The 25,603-nt window shown below is 54.2% G+C and overlaps 9 non-coding genes across 9 annotated transcripts; all 9 read right to left on the bottom strand.

Moving 5' to 3' along the window:
* Positions 1-779: 779 nt before the first annotated feature.
* LOC137778864 (small nucleolar RNA SNORD116) lies at positions 780-872 on the bottom strand. Its single transcript, XR_011077027.1, has one exon. It is a non-coding gene; the product is annotated as a small nucleolar RNA SNORD116 (small nucleolar RNA).
* A 2,688-nt stretch (positions 873-3,560) lies between these two features.
* On the bottom strand, positions 3,561-3,653 carry LOC137753825 (small nucleolar RNA SNORD116). The gene has a single exon (XR_011071592.1). It is a non-coding gene; the product is annotated as a small nucleolar RNA SNORD116 (small nucleolar RNA).
* A 2,665-nt stretch (positions 3,654-6,318) lies between these two features.
* LOC137778861 (small nucleolar RNA SNORD116) lies at positions 6,319-6,411 on the bottom strand. The gene has a single exon (XR_011077026.1). It is a non-coding gene; the product is annotated as a small nucleolar RNA SNORD116 (small nucleolar RNA).
* A 2,688-nt stretch (positions 6,412-9,099) lies between these two features.
* LOC137753819 (small nucleolar RNA SNORD116) lies at positions 9,100-9,192 on the bottom strand. The gene has a single exon (XR_011071590.1). It is a non-coding gene; the product is annotated as a small nucleolar RNA SNORD116 (small nucleolar RNA).
* A 2,665-nt stretch (positions 9,193-11,857) lies between these two features.
* LOC137751336 (small nucleolar RNA SNORD116) lies at positions 11,858-11,950 on the bottom strand. Its single transcript, XR_011070763.1, has one exon. It is a non-coding gene; the product is annotated as a small nucleolar RNA SNORD116 (small nucleolar RNA).
* Positions 11,951-14,638: 2,688 nt separating this feature from the next.
* On the bottom strand, positions 14,639-14,731 carry LOC137753541 (small nucleolar RNA SNORD116). Its single transcript, XR_011071505.1, has one exon. It is a non-coding gene; the product is annotated as a small nucleolar RNA SNORD116 (small nucleolar RNA).
* Positions 14,732-17,392: 2,661 nt separating this feature from the next.
* LOC137778854 (small nucleolar RNA SNORD116) lies at positions 17,393-17,485 on the bottom strand. Its single transcript, XR_011077025.1, has one exon. It is a non-coding gene; the product is annotated as a small nucleolar RNA SNORD116 (small nucleolar RNA).
* Positions 17,486-20,173: 2,688 nt separating this feature from the next.
* On the bottom strand, positions 20,174-20,266 carry LOC137754358 (small nucleolar RNA SNORD116). Its single transcript, XR_011071829.1, has one exon. It is a non-coding gene; the product is annotated as a small nucleolar RNA SNORD116 (small nucleolar RNA).
* A 2,664-nt stretch (positions 20,267-22,930) lies between these two features.
* Positions 22,931-23,023, bottom strand: LOC137778849 (small nucleolar RNA SNORD116). The gene has a single exon (XR_011077022.1). It is a non-coding gene; the product is annotated as a small nucleolar RNA SNORD116 (small nucleolar RNA).
* Positions 23,024-25,603: the final 2,580 nt, after the last annotated feature.

Here is a 25,603-nt window from a genome sequence, read left to right as displayed (position 1 = left end):
ACTGTCGAAGCCATCCCCTCCATAGGCAGCTGATGCCAGCCAATCACGAACATGACACATCCTTGGGAAGCCGAGGCCAGCACCTGCAACCCAATTATGATAGCCTAATCCACGACATCACAAAGGACATGTCCACATCTTCCCTTACCTTCCTGTGCGGACCATCAGTGATCCACGCAGGTTTAAATTCAGCACTTGTTCCTGTCCCCACTCCACGATGACCCACTTGGCATCAACACTCTGCCGGGAGTTAAAGTAGAGAAGCAAACAAGGGCAGCAGCGAGGCCTAATCCTTCAGCCGCTTTCCTCCGATGCCCAACCGAGCTCACCCCTGCCCATTGCTCCAGCCTCACTAGGCACTCGAGAACCTCACCGTGAAAAACGCAAGAACAGGGAGGTCCACAGACCTGTCCTGAGATTCAAGGCACCAACCAGGGAGGCTTGCTCATTTTGGCTTCCAGAATCAACCCCCAAAATGGCATGCACGAAGCGTGATCCTGGCCAAAACTCACCTCCCAACTGCAAGCTAACTGGGCCTAAAACAGCACACACTCCGACTCTTAAGACCAGCAGGAGAGCCTGCCCCCTCGCATTCCCTCAACAGCCATTCAGCAGGGACCCGGGATTCACAGATAACATAGCTTATGTGCAGACACGGTCAACCCTCAGACAGGAGCCCCTCCAATACTGGAGTCCTTGGTGGTGTTTGCATGCATGTCGGCGGGAGAGGCTGGCCCTCATTCCTAATTGTCCTCTCCCCCTGAGAGAGGAAACGTGCTGAACCTCAGTTTCGATGAGGAGACGGTAGAGTGTTCTCACTCATTTGGTTCAGATTTTCCAAGAAATGCATGCAAGGGTGTCATCATCGATCCAAGCACATGCTGGGACGCTGCAGAACACAACGGGGTGTGCGCGGGGCTCTGTACAGGAGCCATGAGCCTGGCCTACCTCAAAAGCCTGGAGAATCCACAGCCATCAGGCCACTCAGCAAGAGGAACAATCAATCCACTCTTGCAGCCATTGGGCCCGTCTGAGGAAAACCTAATACCTAATGGCACATTTGGGGTGCTTGAATACCTACCATCCTGAGTTATCCACGACCATGCTCGGGGACATGGGCCCGCCTCACTTTTTTCAGTTCTTCTTAGCACGTCCAGTCATCAGAGCACACGAAGGTCTTCTTGTTTGTGCCGACGGCCAGCCTTTCCCAGCAACTGGCCCTGAGAAGTTGACAGAAATCACCGAGGCTTCATAAGTGGACCGGTGTCCTCAGAGGACATGATCCATACAAACATTTACCTGGCCTTGAGCTCTGAAACTGCTTCCCAAGGACCTCTATCCCTTACCGAGAATTGACTGCCTGTCTGATAGTACGACTGCAAGAAGTTAGGCACATACGTTGCCCGGTGTGTGAGAGGCTGTATATGTGTGCTCACGCGTGTGGGCATGTGTGACTGTGACTGCGCATGCGGACGTGCTTGTGGGTTTCTCTGTGTGCCGCTGAATACGCGTCTTGGTCTCTGTGTGTCCCTATGGCCCTGTGAAGAGGAGTCCAACAATAAAAGAAATAGTTTATACAGAGCACCCTGGTTAGACCCCCAACAGAAAGGAGAAAGACCCTTGTCAGCTTCAAGAGGCCACAGGGAAACTTTGACCCCCAGGGTCTGTTGAAAGAGTCCATGGACTCCCGCTCTCCCACAGCCACGCCTTCTGACAAAAACACACAGCCTGGACGAGACCTGCCTCCGGGCCTTGGCTGTGACATCTACGTGCACCTCGAGACTCTGTCAGCTACCAGTATATCTGATGGGCATTTGGGGTCACTCACAGCACTTCCGGAAGCAAGGGAACTCCCATGGTCAGGCCGACACCGACCGGCAGCTGTCTACTGCCAAGATGCAGCCTGAAACCACTCAAGGGGCTAACGAACGTGGGCCCACGTGCCACTTCTCGCCAACTAGGCCTAATCACTTTCCATTGACCCGTGGGAATGCCCACCACTGGAAGTGGCGGGACTCAGCCACCATGACCCATGTCGGATCCCCATGGCGGAGACTACTCCACATGCCCAGCCACGTCTCAGGCAGCTCCCATCTTGAATGTTCAAGGCCCTGACCCCTAAGGAAACTCTCAAACCCTTGAAAGCCTCGTCCTACGTGCCCTCCTCTAGCCCACAGGGCGACACGACCCTACTGGAAACCACAAATATCTTCAGAACACGGGAACACTGAACACCAGGGAAGACAGACCACAAGCCTGTCTCCTTCGCTGATGCTGATCCCACCCCATGCATCCTGGAAATTCTCCACTGCCACAGTGACACTACCGAGTAACTCACAGTGATCAAAGGCATGGTCCCCGAGGACCACAGACAGACTTGCAACGGAAGACCTCTGCCATGCGAGGGGACTTGGAAGCCTGACAGGGAAAAGTGGCTGGCCACGGCAGCACAGCAGGTATGGCAATGGGGCCCCCATCTCTGCCCCACCAATGGACTGCTCCAGATAAACCTCTGGCTGTTCGAAAGGCCTGCGTGCTACACTGGCCGGTCGCGTCATTCCCCCACGGGAGAAACAGTTTCGCTTTACACATTGCCAAAAAAGGGAACAAAGCGGCCAAAGGGGATGTTCGCATAACTCAACTACCTGCAAGGAGGCCGGCACAGACGCCTCACCATGTCGATCTTCCCTACTTCCCACAAGACACCCTTTGGGTGTCATTCCTTGGGCAACGGGATCGCAACTCTACACAAGTTACCTACCTCAACTCACCCACTTGAACTGCCAAAGCCATCTGCTCCATAGGCAGCTTATGCCAGCCCATCACGAACAAGACACATTCTTGGGAAGCCGAGACCAGCGACTGCAACCCAATGATGACAGCCCATCCCACGATATCACACAGGACCTTTCCTCATGATACCTTACCTTTCCCTCCAGGCCAGCAGCCACCACCCAGGCTGAAATGCTTCACTCGAACCTCACCCCACTCCATGAACATCCACTTAGCGCCAACAGTGTGCCGGCAACTTCAGCAGAGGAGCTGACAGGGGCAGCACTGAGGTCTAAACCATCAGCCCCCTTCCGCCATCGCCCAACACCAGCACACGCCCACCCACTGCTCCAGCCACACCAGGCAATCAAGAACCTCACTGCGCGAAACACAACAACAGAGAGGGCCACAGGCCTGGCCTGAGGCTCCAGGCTCCCTCCAGGGAAGCTTGCTCATTTTGGCTTCCATAATCAACCTCGGAAGTGGAATGCACAAAGCGTGATCCTGTCCAAAAATCAACTCTCCAAGCTGCAAGCTTACTGGGTCTATACCAGAAAACACTCCGACCCTGAAGACTAGCAGGAAAGCCTGCCCTCTTGCATTCCCTCAACGGCCTTTTAGAAGGGACCGGGGATTCCTAGATGACCCAAATTATGGGCAGACATGGTCGACCCTCAGACAGGAGCCCCTCCAATGCTGGAGCCCTTAGTGGTGTTTGCATGCCTGTCAGCAGGGGACGGTGGCCCTCACTCCTAACTGTCCCGTACTCCCGAGAGAGGAAACGTGCTGGACCTCAGTTTCGATGAGGAGACGATAGAGCGTTCTCACTCATTTTGTTCAGATTTTCCAAGGAATGCATACAAGGGTGTCATCATCGATCCAAGCACATGCTGGGACGCTGCAGAACACAAAAGGGAAGGCCGTGGGACACTGCAGAGGAGCCATGACCTGGAAGTACTCCAAGTGCCTTGGGAATCCACAGTCCTCAGGCCACTCAGCAGGACAAACAATCAATCCACTCTTGCAACCATTGGGCCCATCTGTGGAAATCCTAATATCCAATGGCACATCTTAGTATGGGTGAATGCCTACCGTCCTGAGATATCCACAGCCATGCTCGGCAACATTCACCCGCCCCAATTTTTCCAGTTCTCCTTAGCACATCCAGTCATCACACAATGCGAAGGTCTTCTTCTCTGCCAACAGCCAGCCTTACGCTGCAACTGCACCTGAGAAGTGGACAGAAATCACGCAGGTTTCTAAATTGCACCAGGGTCCTCAGAGAACATGATTTTTGTGAACACATAATCTGGGCGTGAGCCTGGAACCTCCTTCCCAAGTACCACTATCCCTTACCGAAAACTGATTGTGTGTCTCACAGCACGACTGAAGGAAGTTACGCACGTACGTTGCTCGGTGTGTTAGACGCTGTATGTGTGTATTCACACGTGTGGGCGTGTGTGACTGTGATTGTGCACGAGGATGAGTTTGTGGATTCCTGTGTGTGCCACTAAATACGCGTCTTGGTCTCTGGGTGTGCCTGTGGCCCTCTGCAGACGCCTCTAACAGTAAACGTCATAGTTTATACACAGCACCCTGGTTGGACCCCCAACTGAAAGGAGAAAGACCCCTGTCAGCTTCATGAGGCCGCATGCGAACTTTGACCCCAAGGCTGTCGAAATAGGCCACAGACTCCCGCTCTCCCACAGCCACGCCTTCTGACCAAAGCACAAAGACTAGACTAGACCTCCCTCCCGGCCGTGGTTGTCACACCTATGTGGACCTGGAGATCCTGCCACCTCCCACCACATCTGATGTGCCCTTGGGGTCACTCCCAGTGTTCCCGGAAGCAAGGTAAACTCCCATGGGCGGGCTGACACCGACCTGCAGTTGCCGACAGGCACGATGCAGCCTGGCACTTCTCAAGGGGTTAATGGACTTCGGCCCAAATGCCTCATCTCGACAACTAGACCAAATCACTTTCCATGACCCCTTGGGAAGCCCTCAATGGGAAGTGTTGGGCTTTAGAAACCATGATACAGGTTGGAACCCCACAGCGGAAATTAGGCCACCTTCCCGGCCACGTAGAGGCAAGCTTCCAACTGGTAGGGTTTGCGGCCCTGAGCACTGAGGAAACGCTCAAACGCTACACAGCCTCGTCCTAAGTGCCCTCCTCCTGCCTGCAGGGCGACTCGACTCTACTTGAAGCCACAGACATCATGCGAACACGGAGACACTGAACAGCAGGGAAGACACACCGCAAGCCTGTCTGCTTTGATGATGCCCACCCCACCCCATACATCCTGGCAATTCTCCACTGCCACAGCGACACTACCGAGGAACTCACAGTGATCAAAGGCACTTTCCCCGAGTACCAGAGACAGACTTTCAACGGAAAACCTTTGCCACACGAGGGGACCTGGAACATTGAATGGGCACAGTGGCTGTCCACGACAGTGCGCCTGGTGTCGCAACAGTGCCCCCACCTCTGTCTCCCCAACGGACTGCTCCAGATCAACCTCTGGCTGTTCGCAAGCCGAGTCATGCCGCCCCCCGGGAGAAGCACTTTTGCTTTGCACATTCCCAAACAAGGGAACAAAGCGGCCAAAGGGGATGTTCGCATAACTAAGCATCCTCCAAGGAGGACAGCACAGACGCGTCACCATGTCAATCTTCTTTACTTCTCGCAAGACACCCTTTGGGTGTCTTTCCTCTGGCAATGGCATTCCAACTCTACACAGTTACCTACCTCACCTCATCCACTTGAACTGTCGAAGCCATCCCCTCCATAGGCAGCTGATGCCAGCCAATCACGAACATGACACATTCTTGGGAAGCCGAGGCCAGCACCTGCAACCCAATTATGATAGCCTAATCCACGACATCACAAAGGACATGTCCACATCTTCCCTTACCTTCCTGTGCGGACCATCAGTGATCCACGCAGGTTTAAATTCAGCACTTGTTCCTGTCCCCACTCCACGATGACCCACTTGGCATCAACACTCTGCCGGGAGTTAAAGTAGAGAAGCAAACAAGGGCAGCAGCGAGGCCTAATCCTTCAGCCGCTTTCCTCCGATGCCCAACCGAGCTCACCCCTGCCCATTGCTCCAGCCTCACTAGGCACTCGAGAACCTCACCGTGAAAAACGCAAGAACAGGGAGGTCCACAGACCTGTCCTGAGATTCAAGGCACCAACCAGGGAGGCTTGCTCATTTTGGCTTCCAGAATCAACCCCCAAAATGGCATGCACGAAGCGTGATCCTGGCCAAAACTCACCTCCCAACTGCAAGCTAACTGGGCCTAAAACAGCACACACTCCGACTCTTAAGACCAGCAGGAGAGCCTGCCCCCTCGCATTCCCTCAACAGCCATTCAGCAGGGACCCGGGATTCACAGATAACATAGCTTATGTGCAGACACGGTCAACCCTCAGACAGGAGCCCCTCCAATACTGGAGTCCTTGGTGGTGTTTGCATGCATGTCGGCGGGAGAGGCTGGCCCTCATTCCTAATTGTCCTCTCCCCCTGAGAGAGGAAACGTGCTGAACCTCAGTTTCGATGAGGAGACGGTAGAGTGTTCTCACTCATTTGGTTCAGATTTTCCAAGAAATGCATGCAAGGGTGTCATCATCGATCCAAGCACATGCTGGGACGCTGCAGAACACAACGGGGTGTGCGCGGGGCTCTGTACAGGAGCCATGAGCCTGGCCTACCTCAAAAGCCTGGAGAATCCACAGCCATCAGGCCACTCAGCAAGAGGAACAATCAATCCACTCTTGCAGCCATTGGGCCCGTCTGAGGAAAACCTAATACCTAATGGCACATTTGGGGTGCTTGAATACCTACCATCCTGAGTTATCCACGACCATGCTCGGGGACATGGGCCCGCCTCACTTTTTTCAGTTCTTCTTAGCACGTCCAGTCATCAGAGCACACGAAGGTCTTCTTGTTTGTGCCGACGGCCAGCCTTTCCCAGCAACTGGCCCTGAGAAGTTGACAGAAATCACCGAGGCTTCATAAGTGGACCGGTGTCCTCAGAGGACATGATCCATACAAACATTTACCTGGCCTTGAGCTCTGAAACTGCTTCCCAAGGACCTCTATCCCTTACCGAGAATTGACTGCCTGTCTGATAGTACGACTGCAAGAAGTTAGGCACATACGTTGCCCGGTGTGTGAGAGGCTGTATATGTGTGCTCACGCGTGTGGGCATGTGTGACTGTGACTGCGCATGCGGACGTGCTTGTGGGTTTCTCTGTGTGCCGCTGAATACGCGTCTTGGTCTCTGTGTGTCCCTATGGCCCTGTGAAGAGGAGTCCAACAATAAAAGAAATAGTTTATACAGAGCACCCTGGTTAGACCCCCAACAGAAAGGAGAAAGACCCTTGTCAGCTTCAAGAGGCCACAGGGAAACTTTGACCCCCAGGGTCTGTTGAAAGAGTCCATGGACTCCCGCTCTCCCACAGCCACGCCTTCTGACAAAAACACACAGCCTGGACGAGACCTGCCTCCGGGCCTTGGCTGTGACATCTACGTGCACCTCGAGACTCTGTCAGCTACCAGTATATCTGATGGGCATTTGGGGTCACTCACAGCACTTCCGGAAGCAAGGGAACTCCCATGGTCAGGCCGACACCGACCGGCAGCTGTCTACTGCCAAGATGCAGCCTGAAACCACTCAAGGGGCTAACGAACGTGGGCCCACGTGCCACTTCTCGCCAACTAGGCCTAATCACTTTCCATTGACCCGTGGGAATGCCCACCACTGGAAGTGGCGGGACTCAGCCACCATGACCCATGTCGGATCCCCATGGCGGAGACTACTCCACATGCCCAGCCACGTCTCAGGCAGCTCCCATCTTGAATGTTCAAGGCCCTGACCCCTAAGGAAACTCTCAAACCCTTGAAAGCCTCGTCCTACGTGCCCTCCTCTAGCCCACAGGGCGACACGACCCTACTGGAAACCACAAATATCTTCAGAACACGGGAACACTGAACACCAGGGAAGACAGACCACAAGCCTGTCTCCTTCGCTGATGCTGATCCCACCCCATGCATCCTGGAAATTCTCCACTGCCACAGTGACACTACCGAGTAACTCACAGTGATCAAAGGCATGGTCCCCGAGGACCACAGACAGACTTGCAACGGAAGACCTCTGCCATGCGAGGGGACTTGGAAGCCTGAAAGGGAAAAGTGGCTGGCCACGGCAGCACAGCAGGTATGGCAATGGGGCCCCCATCTCTGCCCCACCAATGGACTGCTCCAGATAAACCTCTGGCTGTTCGAAAGGCCTGCGTGCTACACTGGCCGGTCGCGTCATTCCCCCACGGGAGAAACAGTTTCGCTTTACACATTGCCAAAAAAGGGAACAAAGCGGCCAAAGGGGATGTTCGCATAACTCAACTACCTGCAAGGAGGCCGGCACAGACGCCTCACCATGTCGATCTTCCCTACTTCCCACAAGACACCCTTTGGGTGTCATTCCTCGGGCAACGGGATCGCAACTCTACACAAGTTACCTACCTCAACTCACCCACTTGAACTGCCAAAGCCATCTGCTCCATAGGCAGCTTATGCCAGCCCATCACGAACAAGACACATTCTTGGGAAGCCGAGACCAGCGACTGCAACCCAATGATGACAGCCCATCCCACGATATCACACAGGACCTTTCCTCATGATACCTTACCTTTCCCTCCAGGCCAGCAGCCACCACCCAGGCTGAAATGCTTCACTCGAACCTCACCCCACTCCACGAACATCCACTTAGCGCCAACAGTGTGCCGGCAACTTCAGCAGAGGAGCTGACAGGGGCAGCACTGAGGTCTAAACCATCAGCCCCCTTCCGCCATCGCCCAACACCAGCACACGCCCACCCACTGCTCCAGCCACACCAGGCAATCAAGAACCTCACTGCGCGAAACACAACAACAGAGAGGGCCACAGGCCTGGCCTGAGGCTCCAGGCTCCCTCCAGGGAAGCTTGCTCATTTTGGCTTCCATAATCAACCTCGGAAGTGGAATGCACAAAGCGTGATCCTGTCCAAAAATCAACTCTCCAAGCTGCAAGCTTACTGGGTCTATACCAGAAAACACTCCGACCCTGAAGACTAGCAGGAAAGCCTGCCCTCTTGCATTCCCTCAACGGCCTTTTAGAAGGGACCGGGGATTCCTAGATGACCCAACTTATGGGCAGACATGGTCGACCCTCAGACAGGAGCCCCTCCAATGCTGGAGCCCTTAGTGGTGTTTGCATGCCTGTCAGCAGGGGACGGTGGCCCTCACTCCTAACTGTCCCGTACTCCCGAGAGAGGAAACGTGCTGGACCTCAGTTTCGATGAGGAGACGATAGAGCGTTCTCACTCATTTTGTTCAGATTTTCCAAGGAATGCATACAAGGGTGTCATCATCGATCCAAGCACATGCTGGGACGCTGCAGAACACAAAAGGGAAGGCCGTGGGACACTGCAGAGGAGCCATGACCTGGAAGTACTCCAAGTGCCTTGGGAATCCACAGTCCTCAGGCCACTCAGCAGGACAAACAATCAATCCACTCTTGCAACCATTGGGTCCATCTGTGGAAATCCTAATATCCAATGGCACATCTTAGTATGGGTGAATGCCTACCGTCCTGAGATATCCACAGCCATGCTCGGCAACATTCACCCGCCCCAATTTTTCCAGTTCTCCTTAGCACATCCAGTCATCACACAATGCGAAGGTCTTCTTCTCTGCCAACAGCCAGCCTTACGCTGCAACTGCACCTGAGAAGTGGACAGAAATCACGCAGGTTTCTAAATTGCACCAGGGTCCTCAGAGAACATGATTTTTGTGAACACATAATCTGGGCGTGAGCCTGGAACCTCCTTCCCAAGTACCACTATCCCTTACCGAAAACTGATTGTGTGTCTCACAGCACGACTGAAGGAAGTTACGCACGTACGTTGCTCGGTGTGTTAGACGCTGTATGTGTGTATTCACACGTGTGGGCGTGTGTGACTGTGATTGTGCACGAGGATGAGTTTGTGGATTCCTGTGTGTGCCACTAAATACGCGTCTTGGTCTCTGGGTGTGCCTGTGGCCCTCTGCAGACGCCTCTAACAGTAAACGTCATAGTTTATACACAGCACCCTGGTTGGACCCCCAACTGAAAGGAGAAAGACCCCTGTCAGCTTCATGAGGCCGCATGCGAACTTTGACCCCAAGGCTGTCGAAATAGGCCACAGACTCCCGCTCTCCCACAGCCACGCCTTCTGACCAAAGCACAAAGACTAGACTAGACCTCCCTCCCGGCCGTGGTTGTCACACCTATGTGGACCTGGAGATCCTGCCACCTCCCACCACATCTGATGTGCCCTTGGGGTCACTCCCAGTGTTCCCGGAAGCAAGGTAAACTCCCATGGGCGGGCTGACACCGACCTGCAGTTGCCGACCGGCACGATGCAGCCTGGCACTTCTCAAGGGGTTAATGGACTTCGGCCCAAATGCCTCATCTCGACAACTAGACCAAATCACTTTCCATGACCCCTTGGGAAGCCCTCAATGGGAAGTGTTGGGCTTTAGAAACCATGATACAGGTTGGAACCCCACAGCGGAAATTAGGCCACCTTCCCGGCCACGTAGAGGCAAGCTTCCAACTGGTAGGGTTTGCGGCCCTGAGCACTGAGGAAACGCTCAAACGCTACACAGCCTCGTCCTAAGTGCCCTCCTCCTGCCTGCAGGGCGACTCGACTCTACTTGAAGCCACAGACATCATGCGAACACGGAGACACTGAACAGCAGGGAAGACACACCGCAAGCCTGTCTGCTTGGATGATGCCCACCCCACCCCATACATCCTGGCAATTCACGACTGCCACAGCGACACTACCGAGGAACTCACAGTGATCAAAGGCACTTTCCCCGAGTACCAGAGACAGACTTTCAACGGAAAACCTTTGCCACACGAGGGGACCTGGAACATTGAATGGGCACAGTGGCTGTCCACGACAGTGCGCCTGGTGTCGCAACAGTGCCCCCACCTCTGTCTCCCCAACGGACTGCTCCAGATCAACCTCTGGCTGTTCGCAAGCCGAGTCATGCCGCCCCCCGGGAGAAGCACTTTTGCTTTGCACATTCCCAAACAAGGGAACAAAGCGGCCAAAGGGGATGTTCGCATAACTAAGCATCCTCCAAGGAGGACAGCACAGACGCGTCACCATGTCAATCTTCTTTACTTCTCGCAAGACACCCTTTGGGTGTCTTTCCTCTGGCAATGGCATTCCAACTCTACACAGTTACCTACCTCACCTCATCCACTTGAACTGTCGAAGCCATCCCCTCCATAGGCAGCTGATGCCAGCCAATCACGAATATGACACATCCTTGGGAAGCCGAGGCCAGCACCTGCAACCCAATTATGATAGCCTAATCCACGACATCACAAAGGACATGTCCACATCTTCCCTTACCTTCCTGTGCGGGCCATCAGTGATCCACGCAGGTTTAAATTCAGCACTTGTTCCTGTCCCCACTCCACGATGACCCACTTGGCATCAACACTGTGCCGGGAGTTAAAGTAGAGAAGCAAACAAGGGCAGCAGCGAGGCCTAATCCTTCAGCCGCTTTCCTCCGATGCCCAACCGAGCTCACCCCTGCCCATTGCTCCAGCCTCACTAGGCACTCGAGAACCTCACCTTGAAAAACGCAAGAACAGGGAGGTCCACAGACCTGTCCTGAGATTCAAGGCACCAACCAGGGACGCTTGCTCATTTTGGCTTCCAGAATCAACCCCCAAAATGGCATGCACGAAGCGTGACCTTTGCCAAAACTCACCTCCCAACTGCAAGCTAACTGGGCCTAAAACAGCACACACTCCGACTCTTAAGACCAGCAGGAGAGCCTGGCCCCTCGCATTCCCTCAACAGCCATTCAGCAGGGACCCGGGATTCACAGATAACACAGATTATGTTCAGACACGGTCAAACCTCAGACAGGAACGCCTCCAATACTGGAGTCCTTGGTGGTGTTTGCATGCATGTCGGCGGGAGAGGCTGGCCCTCATTCCGAACTGTCCTCTCCCCCTGAGAGAGGAAACGTGCTGAACCTCAGTTTCGATGAGGAGACGGTAGAGTGTTCTCACTCATTTGGTTCAGATTTTCCAAGAAATGCATGCAAGGGTGTCATCATCTATCCAAGCACATGCTGGGACGCTGCAGAACATAACCGGGGTGTGCGCGGGGCTCTGTACAGGAGCCATGAGCCTGGGCTACCTCAAAAGCCTGGAGAATCCACAGCCCTCAGGTCACTCAGCAAGAGGAACAATCAATCCACTCTTGCAGCCATTGGGCCCGTCTGAGGAAAACCTAATACCTAATGGCACATTTGGGGTGCTTGAATACCTACCATCCTGAGTTATCCACGACCATGCTCGGGGACATGGGCCCGCCTCACTTTTTCCAGTTCTTCTTAGCACGTCCAGTCATCAGAGCACAAGAAAGTCTTCTTATTTGTGCCGACGGCCAGCCTTTCCCAGCAACTGCACCTGAGAAGTGGACAGAAATCACCGAGGCTTCATAAGTGGACCGGTGTCCTCAGAGGACATGATCCATACAAACATTTACCTGGCCTTGAGCTCTGAAACTGCTTCCCAAGGACCTCTATCCCTTACTGAGAATTGACTGCCTGTCTGATAGTACGACTGCAGGAAGTTAGGCACATATGTTGGCCGGTGTGTGAGAGGCTGTATATGTGTCCTCACGCGTGTGGGCATGTGTGACTGTGACTGCGCATGCGGACGTGCTTGTGGGTTTCTCTGTGTGCCACTGAATAAGCGTCTTGGTCTCTGTGTGTCCCTATGGCCCTGTGAAGAGGAGTCCAACAATAAAAGAAATAGTTTATACACAGCACCCTGGTTAGACCCCCAACTGAAAGGAGAAAGACCCCTGTTAGCTTCAAGAGGCCGCAGGCACACTTTGACCCCCAGGGGCTGTTGAAATAGTCCATGGACTCCCGCTCTCCCACAGCCACGCCTTCTGACAAAAACACACAGCCTGGACGAGACCTGCCTCCGGGCCTTGGCTGTGACATCTACGTGCACCTCGAGACTCTGTCAGCTACCAGTATATCTGATGGGCATTTGGGGTCACTCGCAGCACTTCCAGAAGCAAGGGAACTCCCATGGTCAGGCCGACTCCGACCGGCAGCTGTCTACTGCCAAGATGCAGCCTGAAACCACTCAAGGGGCTAACGAACGTGGGCCCACGTGCCACTTCTCGCCAACTAGGCCTAATCACTTTCCATTGACCCGTGGGAATGCCCACCACAGGAAGTGGTGGGCCTCAGCCACCATGACCCATGTCGGATCACCTTGCGGAGACTACTCCACATGCCCAGCCACGTCTCAGGCAGCTCCCATCTTGAATGTTCACGGCCCTGACCCCTAAGGAAACTCTCAAACCCTTGAAAGCCTCGTCCTACGTGCCCTCCTCCAGCCCACAGGGCGACACGACCCTACTGGAAACCACAAACGTCTTCAGAATACGGGAACACTGAACACCAGGGAAGACAGACCACAAGCCTGTCTCCTTCGTTGATGCTGATCCCACCCCATGCATCCTGGAAATTCTCCACTGCCACAGTGACACTACCGAATAACTCACAGTGATCAAAGGCATGGTCCCCGAGGACCACAGACAGACTTGCAACGGAAGACCTCTGCCATGCGAGGGGACTTGGAAACCTGAAAGGGAACAGTGTCTGGCCACGGCAGCACAGCAGGCATGGCAATGGGGCCCCCATCTCTGCCCCACCAATGGACTGCTCCAGATAACCCTCTGGCTGTTCGAAAGGCCTGCGTGCTACACTGGCCGGTCGCGTCATTCCCCCACGGGAGAAACACTTTCGCTTTACACATTGCCAAACAAGAGAACAAAGCGGCCAACAGGGATGTTCGCATAACTCAACTACCTGCAAGGAGGCCGGCACAGACGCCTCAGCATGTCGATCTTCCCTACTTCCCGCAAGACACCATTTGGGTGTCATTCCTCGGGCAACGGGATTGCAACTCTACACAATTTACCTACCTCAACTCACCCACTTGAACTGCCAAAGCCATCCGCTCCATAGGCAGCTTATGCCAGCCCATCACGAACAAGACACATTCTTGGGAAGCTGAGGCCAGCGCCTGCAACACAATGATGACAGCCCATCCTACAACATCACACAGGACCTTTCCTCATGATACCTTACCTTTCTCTCCAGGCCAGCAGCCACCACCCCTACTGAAATGCTTCACTCGACCCACACCCCACTCCACGAACATCCACTTAGCGCCAACAGTGTGCCGGCAACTTCAGCAGAGGAGCTGACAGGGGCAGCACTGAGGCCTAAACCTTCAGCCCCCTTCCGCCATCGCCCAACTCCCGCCCACGCCCGCCCACTGCTCCAGCCACACCGGGCAGTCAAGAACCTCACTGCGTGAAACACAACAACAGAGAGGGCCACAGGCCTGGCCTGAGGCTCCAGGCTCCAACCACGGAAGCTTGCTCATTTTGGCTTCCATAATCAACCTCGGAAGCGGCATGCACAAAGCGTGATCCTGTCCAAAAATCACCTCTCCAAGCTGCAATCTTACTGGGTCTATACCAGAACACACTCCGACCCTGAAGACTAGCAGGAAAGCCTGCCCTCTTGCATTCCCCCAACGGCCTTTTAGCAGGGACCGGGGATTCATAGATGACCCAGCTTATGGGCAGACATGGTCGACCCTCAGACAGGAGCCCCTCCAATGCTGGAGCCCTTAGTGGTGTTTGCATGCCTGTCAGCAGGGGACGTTAGCCCTCACTCCTAACTGTCCCGTACTCCCGAGAGAGAAAACGTGCTGGACCTCAGTTTCGATGAGGAGACGGTAGAGCGTTCTCACTCATTTTGTTCAGATTTTCCAAGGAATGCATATAAGGGTGTCATCATCGATCCAAACACATGCTGGGACGCTGCAGAACACAAAAGGGAAGGCCGTGGGTCTCTGCAGAGGAGCCATGAACTGGAAATACTCCAACTGCCTGGAGAATCCACAGTCCTCAGGCCACTCAGCAGGACCAACAATCAATCCACTCTTGCAACCATTGGGTCCATCTGTGGAAATCCTAATATCCAATGGCACATCTTAGTATGGGTGAATGCCTACCGTCCTTAGATATCCACAGCCATGCTCGGCAACATGCACCAGCCCCTCTTTTTCCAGTTCTCCTTAGCACATCCAGACATCAGACAACGCGAAGGTCTTCTCTGCCAACAGCCAGCCTTACGCTGCAACTGCACCTGAGAAGTGGACAGAAATCACGCAGGTTTCTAAATTGCACCAGGGTCCTCAGAGAACATGATTTTTGTGAACACATAATCTGGGCGTGAGCCTGGAACCTCCTTCCCAAGTACCACTATCCCTTACCGAAAACTGATTGTGTGTCTCACAGCACGACTGAAGGAAGTTACGCACGTACGTTGCTCGGTGTGTGAGACGCTGTATTTGTGTATTCACACGTGTGGGCGTGTGTGACTGTGACTCTGCACGAGGATGCGTTTGTGGATTCCTGTGTGTGCCGCTAAATACGCGTCTTGGTCTCTGGGTGTCCCTGTGGCCCTCTGCAGACGCCTCTAACAGTAAACGTCATAGTTTATACACAGCACCCTGGTTGGACACCCAACTGAAAGGAGAAAGACCCCTGTCAGCTTCATGAGGCCGCATGCGAACTTTGACCCCAAGGCTGTCGAAATAGGCCACAGACTCCCGCTCTCCCACAGCCACGCCTTCTGACCAAAGCACAAAGACTGGACGAGACCTCCCTCCCGGCCGTGGGTGTCACACCTATGTGGACCTGGAGATCCTGCCACCTACCAGCACATCTGATGTGCCCTTCGGGTCACTCCCAGTGCTCCCGGAAGCAAGGTAATCTCCCATGGGCGGGCTGACACTGACCTGCAATTGCCAAAAAGCACGATGCAGCCTGGCACTTCTCAAGGTGTTAATGGACTTCGGCCCAAGTGCCTCGTCTTGCCAACTAGACCAAATCACTTTCCATGACCCCGTGGGAATGCCCTCAATGGGAAGTGTTGGGCTTCAGCAACCATGACACAGGTTGGAACCCCACAGCGGAAATTAGGCCAACTTCCCGGCCACGTATTGGGAAGCTTCCAACTGTTAGGGTTTGCGGCCCTGACCACTGAGGTAACGCTCAAACGCTACACAACCTCGTCCTAAGTGCCCTCCTCCTGCCTGCAGGGCGGCTCGACTCTACTTGAAGCCACAGACATCATACGAACATGGAGACACTGAACAGCAGGGAAGACACACCGCAAGCCTGTCTGCTTGGATGATGCCCACCCCACCCCATGCATCCTGGCAATTCTCCACTGCCACAGCGACACTACCGAGGAACTCACAGTGATCAAAGGCACTGTCCCCGAGGACCACAGACAGACTTTCTACGGACAACCTTTGCCACACGAGGGGACCTGGAACCTTGAAAGGGCACAGTGGCTGTCCACGACAATGCGCCTGGTGTCGCAACAGTGCCCCCACCTCTGTCCCCCCAAGGGACTGCTCCAGATAAAACTCTGGCTGTTCGCAAGCCGAGTCATGCCCCCCCGGGAGAAGCACTTTCGCTTTGCACATTCCCAAACAAGGGAACAAAGCGGCCAAAGGGGATGTTCGCATAACTAAACATCCTCCAAGGAGGCCAGCAGAGACGCGTCACCATGTCAATCTTCTTTACTTCTCGCAAGACACACTTTGAGTGTCTTTCCTCTGGCAATGGGATTCCAAATCTACACAGTTACCTACCTCACCTCATCCACCTGAAATGCCAAAGCCATCCCCTCTAAAGGCAGCTGATGCCAGCCAATCACGAACATGACACATCCTTGGGAAGCCGAGGCCATCACCTGCAACCCAATTATGATAGCCTAATCCACGACATCACAAAGGACATGTCCACATCTTCCCTTACCTTCCTGTGCGGGCCATCAGTGATCCACACAGGTTTAAATTCAGCACTTGTTCCTGTCCCCACTCCACGATGACCCACTTGGCATCAACACTCTGCCGGGAGTTAAAGTAGAGAAGCAAACAAGGGCAGCAGCGAGGCCTAATCCTTCAGCCGCTTTCCTCCGATGCCCAACCGAGCTCACCCCTGCCCATTGCTCCAGCCTCACTAGGCACTCGAGAACCTCACCGTGAAAAACGCAAGAACAGGGAGGTCCACAGACCTGTCCTGAGATTCAAGGCACCAACCAGGGACGCTTGCTCATTTTGGCTTCCAGAATCAACCCCCAAAATGGCATGCACGAAGCGTGACCTTTGCCAAAACTCACCTCCCAACTGCAAGCTAAGTGGGCCTAAAACAGCACACACTCCGACTCTTAAGACCAGCAGGAGAGCCTGGCCCCTCGCATTCCCTCAACAGCCATTCAGCAGGGACCCGGGATTCACAGATAACACAGCTTATGTTCAGACACGGTCAAACCTCAGACAGGAACCCCTCCAATACTGGAGTCCTTGGTGGTGTTTGCATGCATGTCGGCGGGAGAGGCTGGCCCTCATTCCTAATTGTCCTCTCCCCCTGAGAGAGGAAACGTGCTGAACCTCAGTTTCGATGAGGAGACGGTAGAGTGTTCTCACTCATTTGGTTCAGATTTTCCAAGAAATGCATGCAAGGGTGTCATCATCGATCCAAGCACATGCTGGGACGCTGCAGAACACAACGGGGTGTGCGCGGGGCTCTGTACAGGAGCCATGAGCCTGGCCTACCTCAAAAGCCTGGAGAATCCACAGCCATCAGGCCACTCAGAAAGAGGAACAATCAATCCACTCTTGCAGCCATTGGGCCCGTCTGAGGAAAACCTAATACCTAATGGCACATTTGGGGTGCTTGAATACCTACCATCCTGAGTTATCCACGACCATGCTCGGGGACATGGGCCCGCCTCACTTTTTTCAGTTCTTCTTAGCACGTCCAGTCATCAGAGCACACGAAGGTCTTCTTGTTTGTGCCGACGGCCAGCCTTTCCCAGCAACTGGCCCTGAGAAGTTGACAGAAATCACCGAGGCTTCATAAGTGGACCGGTGTCCTCAGAGGACATGATCCATACAAATATTTACCTGGCCTTGAGCTCTGAAACTGCTTCCCAAGGACCTCTATCCCTTACCGAGAATTGACTGCCTGTCTGATAGTACGACTGCAAGAAGTTAGGCACATACGTTGCCCGGTGTGTGAGAGGCTGTATATGTGTGCTCACGCGTGTGGGCATGTGTGACTGTGACTGCGCATGCGGACGTGCTTGTGGGTTTCTCTGTGTGCCGCTGAATACGCGTCTTGGTCTCTGTGTGTCCCTATGGCCCTGTGAAGAGGAGTCCAACAATAAAAGAAATAGTTTATACAGAGCACCCTGGTTAGACCCCCAACAGAAAGGAGAAAGACCCTTGTCAGCTTCAAGAGGCCACAGGGAAACTTTGACCCCCAGGGTCTGTTGAAAGAGTCCATGGACTCCCGCTCTCCCACAGCCACGCCTTCTGACAAAAACACACAGCCTGGACGAGACCTGCCTCCGGGCCTTGGCTGTGACATCTACGTGCACCTCGAGACTCTGTCAGCTACCAGTATATCTGATGGGCATTTGGGGTCACTCACAGCACTTCCGGAAGCAAGGGAACTCCCATGGTCAGGCCGACACCGACCGGCAGGTGTCTACTGCCAAGATGCAGCCTGAAACCACTCAAGGGGCTAACGAACGTGGGCCCACGTGCCACTTCTCGCCAACTAGGCCTAATCACTTTCCATTGACCCGTGGGAATGCCCACCACTGGAAGTGGCGGGACTCAGCCACCATGACCCATATCGGATCCCCATGGCGGAGACTACTCCACATGCCCAGCCACGTCTCAGGCAGCTCCCATCTTGAATGTTCAAGGCCCTGACCCCTAAGGAAACTCTCAAACCCTTGAAAGCCTCGTCCTACGTGCCCTCCTCTAGCCCACAGGGCGATACGACCCTACTGGAAACCACAAATATCTTCAGAACACGGGAACACTGAACACCAGGGAAGACAGACCACAAGCCTGTCTCCTTCGTTGATGCTGATCCCACCCCATGCATCCTGGAAATTCTCCACTGCCACAGTGACACTACCGAGTAACTCACAGTGATCAAAGGCATGGTCCTCGAGGACCACAGACAGACTTGCAACGGAAGACCTCTGCCATGCGAGGGGACTTGGAAGCCTGAAAGGGAAAAGTGGCTGGCCACGGCAGCACAGCAGGTATGGCAATGGGGCCCCCATCTCTGCCCCACCAATGGACTGCTCCAGATAAACCTCTGGCTGTTCGAAAGGCCTGCGTGCTACACTGGCCGGTCGTGTCATTCCCCCACGGGAGAAACAGTTTCGCTTTACACATTGCCAAAAAAGGGAACAAAGCGGCCATAGGGGATGTTCGCATAACTCAACTACCTGCAAGGAGGCCGGCACAGACGCCTCACCATGTCGATCTTCCCTACTTCCCACAAGACACCCTTTGGGTGTCATTCCTCGGGCAACGGGATCGCAACTCTACACAAGTTACCTACCTCAACTCACCCACTTGAACTGCCAAAGCCATCTGCTCCATAGGCAGCTTATGCCAGCCCATCACGAACAAGACACATTCTTGGGAAGCCGAGACCAGCGACTGCAACCCAATGATGACAGCCCATCCCACGATATCACACAGGACCTTTCCTCATGATACCTTACCTTTCCCTCCAGGCCAGCAGCCACCACCCAGGCTGAAATGCTTCACTCGAACCTCACCCCACTCCACGAACATCCACTTAGCGCCAACAGTGTGCCGGCAACTTCAGCAGAGGAGCTGACAGGGGCAGCACTGAGGTCTAAACCATCAGCCCCCTTCCGCCATCGCCCAACACCAGCACACGCCCACCCACTGCTCCAGCCACACCAGGCAATCAAGAACCTCACTGCGCGAAACACAACAACAGAGAGGGCCACAGGCCTGGCCTGAGGCTCCAGGCTCCCTCCAGGGAAGCTTGCTCATTTTGGCTTCCATAATCAACCTCAGAAGTGGAATGCACAAAGCGTGATCCTGTCCAAATATCAACTCTCCAAGCTGCAAGCTTACTGGGTCTATACCAGAAAACACTCCGACCCTGAAGACTAGCAGGAAAGCCTGCCCTCTTGCATTCCCTCAACGGCCTTTTAGAAGGGACCGGGGATTCCTAGATGACCCAACTTATGGGCAGACATGGTCGACCCTCAGACAGGAGCCCCTCCAATGCTGGAGCCCTTAGTGGTGTTTGCATGCCTGTCAGCAGGGGACGGTGGCCCTCACTCCTAACTGTCCCGTACTCCCGAGAGAGGAAACGTGCTGGACCTCAGTTTCGATGAGGAGACGATAGAGCATTCTCACTCATTTTGTGCAGATTTTCCAAGGAATGCATACAAGGGTGTCATCATCGATCCAAGCACATGCTGGGACGCTGCAGAACACAAAAGGGAAGGCCGTGGGACACTGCAGAGGAGCCATGACCTGGAAGTACTCCAAGTGCCTTGGGAATCCACAGTCCTCAGGCCACTCAGCAGGACCAACAATCAATCCACTCTTGCAACCATTGGGCCCATCTGTGGAAATCCTAATATCCAATGGCACATCTTAGTATGGGTGAATGCCTACCGTCCTTAGATATCCACAGCCATGCTCGGCAACATGCACCAGCCCCTCTATTTCCAGTTCTCCTTAGCACATCCAGACATCAGACAATGCGAAGGTCTTCTTCTCTGCCAACAGCCAGCCTTACGCTGCAACTGCACCTGAGAAGTGGACAGAAATCACGCAGGTTTCTAAATTGCACCAGGGTCCTCAGAGAACATGATTTTTGTGAACACATAATCTAGGCGTGAGCCTGGAACCTCCTTCCCAAGTACCACTATCCCTTACCGAAAACTGATTGTGTGTCTCACAGCACGACTGAAGGAAGTTACGCACGTACGTTGCTCGGTGTGTGAGACGCTGTATTTGTGTATTCACACGTGTGGGCGTGTGTGACTGTGACTCTGCACGAGGATGCGTTTGTGGATTCCTGTGTGTGCCGCTAAATACGCGTCTTGGTCTCTGGGTGTCCCTGTGGCCCTCTGCAGACGCCTCTAACAGTAAACGTCATAGTTTATACACAGCACCCTGGTTGGACCCCCAACTGAAAGGAGAAAGACCCCTGTCAGCTTCATGAGGCCGCATGCGAACTTTGACCCCAAGGCTGTCGAAATAGGCCACAGACTCCCGCTCTCCCACAGCCACGCCTTCTGACCAAAGCACAAAGACTGGACGAGACCTCCCTCCCGGCCGTGGGTGTCACACCTATGTGGACCTGGCGATCCTGCCACCTACCAGCACATCTGATGTGCCCTTCGGGTCACTCCCAGTGCTCCCGGAAGCAAGGTAACCTCCCATGGGCGGGCTGACACTGACCTGCAATTGCCAAAAAGCACGATGCAGCCTGGCACTTCTCAAGGTGTTAATGGACTTCGGCCCAAGTGCCTCGTCTCGCCAACTAGACCAAATCACTTTCCATGACCCCGTGGGAATGCCCTCAATGGGAAGTGTTGGGCTTCAGCAACCATGACACAGGTTGGAACCCCACAGCGGAAATTAGGCCAACTTCCCGGCCACGTATAGGGAAGCTTCCAACTGTTAGGGTTTGCGGCCCTGACCACTGAGGTAACGCTCAAACGCTACACAGCCTCGTCCTAAGTGCCCTCCTCCTGCCTGCAGGGCGGCTCGACTCTACTTGAAGCCACAGACATCATACGAACACGGAGACACTGAACAGCAGGGAAGACACACCGCAAGCCTGTCTGCTTGGATGATGCCCACCCCACCCCATGCATCCTGGCAATTCTCCACTGCCACAGCGACACTACCGAGGAACTCACAGTGATCAAAGGCACTGTCCCCGAGGACCACAGACAGACTTTCAACGGACAACCTTTGCCACACGAGGGGACCTGGAACCTTGAAAGGGCACAGTGGCTGTCCACGACAATGCGCCTGGTGTCGCAACAGTGCCCCCACCTCTGTCCCCCCAATGGACTGCTCCAGATAAAACTCTGGCTGTTCGCAAGCCGAGTCATGCCCCCCCGGGAGAAGCACTTTCGCTTTGCACATTCCCAAACAAGGGAACAAAGCGGCCAAAGGGGATGTTCGCATAACTAAACATCCTCCAAGGAGGCCAGCACAGACGCGTCACCATGTCAATCTTCTTTACTTCTCGCAAGACACACTTTGAGTGTCTTTCCTCTGGCAATGGGATTCCAAATCTACACAGTTACCTACCTCACCTCATCCACCTGAAATGCCAAAGCCATCCCCTCTAAAGGCAGCTGATGCCAGCCAATCACGAACATGACACATCCTTGGGAAGCCGAGGCCATCACCTGCAACCCAATTATGATAGCCTAATCCACGACATCACAAAGGACATGTCCACATCTTCCCTTACCTTCCTGTGCGGGCCATCAGTGATCCACACAGGTTTAAATTCAGCACTTGTTCCTGTCCCCACTCCACGATGACCCACTTGGCATCAACACTCTGCCGGGAGTTAAAGTAGAGAAGCAAACAAGGGCAGCAGCGAGGCCTAATCCTTCAGCCGCTTTCCTCCGATGCCCAACCGAGCTCACCCCTGCCCATTCCTCCAGCCTCACTAGGCACTCGAGAACCTCACCGTGAAAAACGCAAGAACAGGGAGGTCCACAGACCTGTCCTGAGATTCAAGGCACCAACCAGGGAGGCTTGCTCATTTTGGCTTCCAGAATCAACCCCCAAAATGGCATGCACGAAGCGTGATCCTGGCCAAAACTCACCTCCCAACTGCAAGCTAACTGGGCCTAAAACAGCACACACTCCGACTCTTAAGACCAGCAGGAGAGCCTGCCCCCTCGCATTCCCTCAACAGCCATTCAGCAGGGACCCGGGATTCACAGATAACATAGCTTATGTGCAGACACGGTCAACCCTCAGACAAGAGCCCCTCCAATACTGGAGTCCTTGGTGGTGTTTGCATGCATGTCGGCGGGAGAGGCTGGCCCTCATTCCTAATTGTCCTCTCCCCCTGAGAGAGGAAACGTGCTGAACCTCAGTTTCGATGAGGAGACGGTAGAGTGTTCTCACTCATTTGGTTCAGATTTTCCAAGAAATGCATGCAAGGGTGTCATCATCGATCCAAGCACATGCTGGGACGCTGCAGAACACAACGGGGTGTGCGCGGGGCTCTGTACAGGAGCCATGAGCCTGGCCTACCTCAAAAGCCTGGAGAATCCACAGCCATCAGGCCACTCAGAAAGAGGAACAATCAATCCACTCTTGCAGCCATTGGGCCCGTCTGAGGAAAACCTAATACCTAATGGCACATTTGGGGTGCTTGAATACCTACCATCCTGAGTTATCCACGACCATGCTCGGGGACATGGGCCCGCCTCACTTTTTTCAGTTCTTCTTAGCACGTCCAGTCATCAGAGCACACGAAGGTCTTCTTGTTTGTGCCGACGGCCAGCCTTTCCCAGCAACTGGCCCTGAGAAGTTGACAGAAATCACCGAGGCTTCATAAGTGGACCGGTGTCCTCAGAGGACATGATCCATACAAACATTTACCTGGCCTTGAGCTCTGAAACTGCTTCCCAAGGACCTCTATCCCTTACCGAGAATTGACTGCCTGTCTGATAGTACGACTGCAAGAAGTTAGGCACATACGTTGCCCGGTGTGTGAGAGGCTGTATATGTGTGCTCACGCGTGTGGGCATGTGTGACTGTGACTGCGCATGCGGACGTGCTTGTGGGTTTCTGTGTGTGCCGCTGAATAAGCGTCTTGGTCTCTGTGTGTCCCTATGGCCCTGTGAAGAGGAGTCCAACAATAAAAGAAATAGTTTATACAGAGCACCCTGGTTAGACCCCCAACAGAAAGGAGAAAGACCCTTGTCAGCTTCAAGAGGCCACAGGGAAACTTTGACCCCCAGGGTCTGTTGAAAGAGTCCAAGGACTCCCGCTCTCCCACAGCCACGCCTTCTGACAAAAACACACAGCCTGGACGAGACCTGCCTCCGGGCCTTGGCTGTGACATCTACGTGCACCTCGAGACTCTGTCAGCTACCAGTATATCTGATGGGCATTTGGGGTCACTCACAGCACTTCCGGAAGCAAGGGAACTCCCATGGTCAGGCCGACACCGACCGGCAGCTGTCTACTGCCAAGATGCAGCCTGAAACCACTCAAGGGGCTAACGAACGTGGGCCCACGTGCCACTTCTCGCCAACTAGGCCTAATCACTTTCCATTGACCCGTGGGAATGCCCACCACTGGAAGTGGCGGGACTCAGCCACCATGACCCATGTCGGATCCCCATGGCGGAGACTACTCCACATGCCCAGCCACGTCTCAGGCAGCTCCCATCTTGAATGTTCAAGGCCCTGACCCCTAAGGAAACTCTCAAACCCTTGAAAGCCTCGTCCTACGTGCCCTCCTCTAGCCCACAGGGCGACACGACCCTACTGGAAACCACAAATATCTTCAGAACACGGGAACACTGAACACCAGGGAAGACAGACCACAAGCCTGTCTCCTTCGTTGATGCTGATCCCACCCCATGCATCCTGGAAATTCTCCACTGCCACAGTGACACTACCGAGTAACTCACAGTGATCAAAGGCATGGTCCCCGAGGACCACAGACAGACTTGCAACGGAAGACCTCTGCCATGCGAGGGGACTTGGAAGCCTGAAAGGGAAAAGTGGCTGGCCACGGCAGCACAGCAGGTATGGCAATGGGACCCCCATCTCTGCCCCACCAATGGACTGCTCCAGATAAACCTCTGGCTGTTCGAAAGGCCTGCGTGCTACACTGGCCGGTCGTGTCATTCCCCCACGGGAGAAACAGTTTCGCTTTACACATTGCCAAAAAAGGGAACAAAGCGGCCAAAGGGGATGTTCGCATAACTCAACTACCTGCAAGGAGGCCGGCACAGACGCCTCACCATGTCGATCTTCCCTACTTCCCACAAGACACCCTTTGGGTGTCATTCCTCGGGCAACGGGATCGCAACTCTACACAAGTTACCTACCTCAACTCACCCACTTGAACTGCCAAAGCCATCTGCTCCATAGGCAGCTTATGCCAGCCCATCACGAACAAGACACATTCTTGGGAAGCCGAGACCAGCGACTGCAACCCAATGATGACAGCCCATCCCACGATATCACACAGGACCTTTCCTCATGATACCTTACCTTTCCCTCCAGGCCAGCAGCCACCACCCAGGCTGAAATGCTTCACTCGAACCTCACCCCACTCCACGAACATCCACTTAGCGCCAACAGTGTGCCGGCAACTTCAGCAGAGGAGCTGACAGGGGCAGCACTGAGGTCTAAACCATCAGCCCCCTTCCGCCATCGCCCAACACCAGCACACGCCCACCCACTGCTCCAGCCACACCAGGGAATCAAGAACCTCACTGCGCGAAACACAACAACAGAGAGGGCCACAGGCCTGGCCTGAGGCTCCAGGCTCCCTCCAGGGAAGCTTGCTCATTTTGGCTTCCATAATCAACCTCGGAAGTGGAATGCACAAAGCGTGATCCTGTCCAAAAATCAACTCTCCAAGCTGCAAGCTTACTGGGTCTATACCAGAAAACACTCCGACCCTGAAGACTAGCAGGAAAGCCTGCCCTCTTGCATTCCCTCAACGGCCTTTTAGAAGGGACCGGGGATTCCTAGATGACCCAACTTATGGGCAGACATGGTCGACCCTCAGAC

Source organism: Eschrichtius robustus, chromosome 1 (genome assembly GCF_028021215.1).
Source record: "Eschrichtius robustus isolate mEscRob2 chromosome 1, mEscRob2.pri, whole genome shotgun sequence".
In the NCBI taxonomy this organism is placed as follows: domain Eukaryota; kingdom Metazoa; phylum Chordata; class Mammalia; order Artiodactyla; family Eschrichtiidae; genus Eschrichtius; species Eschrichtius robustus.
The sequence above is the reverse complement of the archived record's forward strand: the minus strand, read 5'-3'. Positions and strand labels throughout refer to the sequence as shown.